Consider the following 5,660-nt stretch of genomic DNA (forward strand, 5'->3'; position numbering starts at 1 on the left):
ACAAGCTCACCAGACCAAGCATCCTTATTTCCTTACATCAGAAATGCAGCCCTAGAGGCTGCGTGCCGCCGCTACTGACCCGTGCGCCGCCGCTACTGAAGCCGGTGCACTGGGAGCCCGCGCTCCTCACCAAGAGGAGCCGCCGCGGTGAGAAGGCCGTGCACCGCAATGACGAGCAACCTCCACCCGCTGCAACTGGAGAGAGCCAAGGTCAATAACAAAGACCCAGCTGAACCAAAAATAAAACAAATAAGTAATAAAAGAAACATGGCCACTCAAAAGTCACAGACGCTTTTTCATCCCACGGCTGCAGCAGCTCCGGTTCAAAGGCTTTCACTGCAAACAGCACCTCAATAGCGTTATATCTCAACCACACGCAGACTGGTATGTGATTTGCCTGGTACCTCTGTGTTGGTTTATGATGATGTTTCAGGTGATGCGCTTTTAATCATCTGTTTCTTTTCTCTAAATGAACTACTAATTTTGTGACATCTAATATCTATCATACATTATGAGGAAAATAGATTTTTTTTTAAGGTCAGTCTAGAGCAGAGAGGAATCCTTCTGGCTGAACAGGGGTGCTTCTGGGGATTGAACTTGGGTCTTCTTTAAGATTGACATCCACCCTATTATCTTGTAGAGCAATTCCCAACCCCCTGAGTTTCTACGATTAGACCTGAGCTTGGTTGGTTTTCCTCAAAAACTCTAAATGTACACTAAACTCTGATCAAGGAGAGAATATACCTCTTCCTGACGTCAGCCTCCTGCTCCCCTTGGGTTTGCGCTCAGCTCCCCCTGCAGCTCTCCATCACTGTGTCACTCAGAGCGCAGTAGTACACAGCCGAGTCTGATGCTTGCACTGCCCGTTTCTGCGGGTGGAAGGAGCTGTCCCTCTTCACAAGAGTGGCCTGAAAACCTTCATGCTCTACCGTCTTGTCTGCTGTTAGGCCCTTCAGGAGGAGTTGAGGAGCTTTGTTGAGATGCTGGATGTACCAGAAAAGATAGGGATCTGAATACGTGGTCTGGTAAGTGCAGTTCAGGGTCATGAGAGCCCCCTCTGAGACAGTCACTGGGCCTTCTCTCTGGTTCACAGAGTCACCATTGGTGCCTCCTACAAGAGAATCACTTCGTTATAGTAGAAATGTACAGGAGGAGAGTTTTCAGCCAGAGAAGAAAAATAAAACTGACCTGTTATCATAGGAAAATGAGAAATCATTTTAGGATAAAATGCTACTTACCAAGTATTAAGAAGGTGACCAGAACTGACTGAGTGGCAGAAAACATTCTGGCGACAGTCCTTGTTCCCTAGAAACATCAAATCTAGCAAAGTTAGTCTTCAGCTGGATGTTACAGAAGCTCCTCACTCAGAAAATGGGGACCACTTTCTGCACAGCAGCAGTCATCTGTCTTGTGGCTACAGAGGAGGCAAGACAAACCAGCTCCTGAATACAAAAAGGAATCACATTTGAAGGAAGCCCCGCCCTCTGGTGGTGGTCTGAAAGATTACACCACAGTCATGACACCTCAGTTCAGTTCAGTAGCTCAGTCGTGTCCAACTCTTTGCAACCCCAGGGACAGCAGCAGGCCAGGCTTCCCTGTCCAACACCAGCTCCCAGAGCTTGCTCAGACCCATGTCCATTGAGTCGGTGATGCCATCCAACCATCTCATCTTCTGTCGTCCCTTTCTCCTCCTGCCTTCAATCTTTCCCAGCATCAGGGTCTTTTCTAAAGAGTCAGCTCATCGCATCAGGTGGCCAAAGTATTGGAGCTAGAACTTCAACATCAGTCCTTCCAGTGAATATTCAGAACTGATTTCTTTTAGGACTGACAGGTTTGATCTCCTTGCAGTGCAAGGGGCTCTCAAGAGTCAAGGGGTTCTCGTTTGAACACCACAGTTCAAAAGCATCAATTCTTCTGCGCTCAGCTTTCTTTCTGGTCCAACTCTCACATCCATACATGACTACAGGAAAAATCATAGGTTTGACCATATGGACCTTTGTCAGCAAAGTAATGTCTCTGCTTTTTAATATGCTGTCTAGGTTGGTCATAGCTTTTCTTCCAAGGAGTGAGTGTCTTTTAATTTCATGTCTGCAGTCACCACTCGCAATGTTTTTGGAGCCCTAGAAAACAAAGTCTTTCACTGTTTCCATTGTTTCCCCATCTATTTGCCTTGAAGTGATGGGACTGGATGCTGTGATCTTAGTTTTTGAATGCTTAGTTTAAAGCCAGCTTTTTCACTCTCCTCATCCTGACCTACTCGTGACCTAGTCCTCCTGGTGAGAGTTTGTGGGGTACACACAGGAGAATGGGGCAGGACTCTAAGAGGAGAGCCCTAAACACAAACATGCTTTGGGAAACCCTCCATTATTACATCCATTATTTTCTGTGTGGTATGGTATCTCTAGCTTTGCAAATAATGTCAGTTAACAATTTTTAGGAGGAGTAGTAAGAGGCTTTCTTCTTTACATATGTCTCCATGATTCCCATGGGTCAGAACAGGACCCCTCTACATGGAAAGTGCTCCCTCCTCTCCCCAAGACCTTCACCTGAATTAGCTCTATTCATCCCCAAGACACAGCCAACATGCTGCTGGAATGTTGGAATGTTACATAATGTTGGAAACATTATCTAAGTCAGGTCTCAAACAATGTGTGGCTGAATGATCAGGTGAATGAATGATCCCTGTGCCCTGTGCTGGGCTCAGTTACTCAGTCGTGACTGACTCTTTGTGGCCCTAGAGACTACAGCCTGCCAGTCTCCTCTGTCCATGGGATTTTCCAGGTGAGAATACTAGAGTGGCTTGCCATGCCCTCCTCCAGGGGATCTTCCCAACACAGGGATTGAGCCAGAGTCTCCTGCATCTCCCTCATTGCAGGTGGATTCGTTACACATCTGAGCCACCTGATCATTTAAGGCAGATCTCATCTAATGTGTGGTTGAATGAGCAGGTTATTACCCCTATCCATCATAAAATGTCATATTTGTAAAATTAAAAAATAAATTGCTGTTACTTCTTTTTACTGATAAAGGTAGAGTCGACCTTTCACTAGCAAACTGTACAAAATATGTGAGACAACTTGTGGATCTTGGACATCAGGTAGCACAGAGATAAGGAAAACAAAAGAGATAAGCCAGGACGTAGCCCAGCTTTCTTCACGGAGGCAGCTTCTAGGCACCAGTGCATGAGGGATTTAACAAAAATGGCCAACTGCCTCACTGTGAGATGGACTAATATTTTGGGGATCCTGAGGAACCTATAAATTTGTGGACCAGTGTGCCAGAGAGGAGGGACCTGGGCAAAAGAGAGAGATAGGGAGAGAGATGAGGGCAAAGAGGTGGAGGGAGGAGTCACTGTGAATCCTGGACTGAGTACTGACCTGTAAGTAAAGAGAGAAGACCTAATGAGCTTGGTAAACCTCCCTGAAGGGATCTCCTTTGGGGACTGAACCCTACTTGGAGGACAGCCACCTTACACCTTCAACCTCATGAGGGAAGAGTGACCTTACTTGGGAAACCTGGTTCTTGAAACATCTTTTTACCTCTTCTCACATTCTTGCTTTAATTCAACTAAGTATTTTTTTTTAGAATGTCAAGTTTAGATGCTTAATATATTAGCCAGGCACTCTTTTTTTTTAATTTTTTTTTCATTTATGTTTATTAGTTGAAGGCTAATTACCTCACAACATTGCAGTGGGTTTTGTCATACATTGACATGAATCGGTCATGGAGTTACATGTATTCCCCATCCCAATCCCCCCTCCCACCTCCCTCTCCACCCGATTCCTCTGGGTCTTCCCAGTGCACCAGGCCCGAGCACTTGTCTCATGCATCCCAGCTGGGCTGGTGATCTGTTTCACTATAGATAATACACATGCTGTTCTCTCAAAACATCCAACCCTCGCCTTCTCCCACAGAGTCCAAAAGTCTGTTCTGTACATCTGTGTCTCTTTTTCTATTTTTCATATAGGGTTATCATTTCCATCTTTCTAAATTCCATATATATGTGTTAGTATACTGTATTGGTCTTTATCTTTCTGGCTTACTTCACTCTGTATAAAGGGCTTCCAGTTTCATCCATCTCATTAGAACTGATTCAAATGAATTCTGTTTAATGGCTGAGTAATATTCCATGGTGTATATGTACCACAGCTTCCTTATCCATTCATCTGCTGATGGACATCTAGGTTGCTTCCATGTCCTGGCTGTTATAAACAGTGCTTCAATGAACATTGGGGTGCAAGTGTCTTTTTCAGATCTCGTTTCCTCAGTGCGTATGCCCAGAAGGGGGATTGCTGGGTCATATGGCAGTTCTATTTCCAGTTTTAAAGGAATCTCCACACTGTTCTCCATAGGGGCTGTACTAGTTTGCATTCCCACCAACAGTATAAGAGGGTTCCCTTCTCTCCACACTGTCTCCAGCATTTATTTCTTGTAGACTTTTGGATAACAGCCATCCTGACTGGTGTGTAATGGTACCTCATTGTGGTTTTGATTTGCATATCTCTGATAATGAGTGATGTTGAGCATCTTTTCCTGTGTTTGTTAGCCATATGTATCTCTTCTTTGGAGAAATGTCTGTTTAGTTCTTTGACCCATTTTTTGATTGGGTCATTTATTTTTCTGGATTTGAGCTGCAGAAGTTGCTTGTATATTTTTTAGATTAATCCTTTGTCTGTTGCTTCATTTGCTATTATTTTCTCCCAGTCTGAGGGCTGTCTTTTCACCTTACTTATAGTTTCCTTTGTTGTACAAAAGCTTTTAAGTTTCATTAGGTCCCATTTGTTTATTTTTGCTTTTATTTCCAATATTCTGGAATTTTATTCCAATATTGGTGGGTCATAGAGGATCCTGCTGTGATTTATGTCAAAGAGTGTTTTACCTATGTTCTCCTCCAGGAGTTTTATAGTTTCTGGTCTTACATTTAGATCTTTAATCCATTTTGAGTTTATTTTTTGTATGGTGTTAGAGAGTGTTCTAGTTTCATTCTTTTACAAGGGATTGACCAGTTTTCCCAGCACCACTTGTTAAAGAGGTTGTCTTTTTTCCATTGTATATCATTGCCTCCTTTGTCGAAGATAAGGTGTCCATAGGTTCGTGGATTTATCTCTGGGCTTTCTATTCTGTTACATTGATCTACATTTCTGTCTTTGTGTAGCCAGGCAGTCTTCATTCCAGAGGCATGTGTATGCGGTATTTATCTGTCTTCTGTTTATTTATTAGGAATTCAGGAATCTCAATGGAAAGAACTGTTTGCTCACTGTCTGTCAGCATGTTTGTCTAGTTCCCTTTGCAATTATTTGTGCCAGTGAAGTGAACCCAGCAGAAGATGTAATGGGGTCATTTCATAGCTTGTTCTTTCCTCTAGGATAGGGTATATTTTATGCAAAGTCTGACTCTTTGATGGTAAGAAGTCAAAACATTGTTCTTTGCAGACATAAACCATGTTAAGGCATGGAAACACTGTGACTGCAGACAGCTGTGAGGTCACCTTACATGGGCTCTCAGGGCAGTGCTGTCAATCCAGTAACAATGGTTGTGACTAAGTCAGTTGAACTCAAGAACTGGTGCTGCTGCTAAGTCGCTTCAGTCGTGTCCAATTCTACATGGCCCCATAGATGGCAGCCCACCAGGCTTCCCCGTCCCTGGGATTCTCCAGGCAA

At 43.8% G+C, this 5,660-nt stretch overlaps 1 pseudogene; it reads right to left on the reverse strand.

Annotated features, from left to right (window-relative positions):
* Window positions 1-211: 211 nt before the first annotated feature.
* Window positions 212-1,284, reverse strand: LOC136172546 (T cell receptor alpha variable 18-like; annotated as a pseudogene).
* Window positions 1,285-5,660: the final 4,376 nt, after the last annotated feature.

The sequence above is a fragment of the Muntiacus reevesi genome, chromosome 7 (genome assembly GCF_963930625.1).
Source record: "Muntiacus reevesi chromosome 7, mMunRee1.1, whole genome shotgun sequence".
In the NCBI taxonomy this organism is placed as follows: domain Eukaryota; kingdom Metazoa; phylum Chordata; class Mammalia; order Artiodactyla; family Cervidae; genus Muntiacus; species Muntiacus reevesi.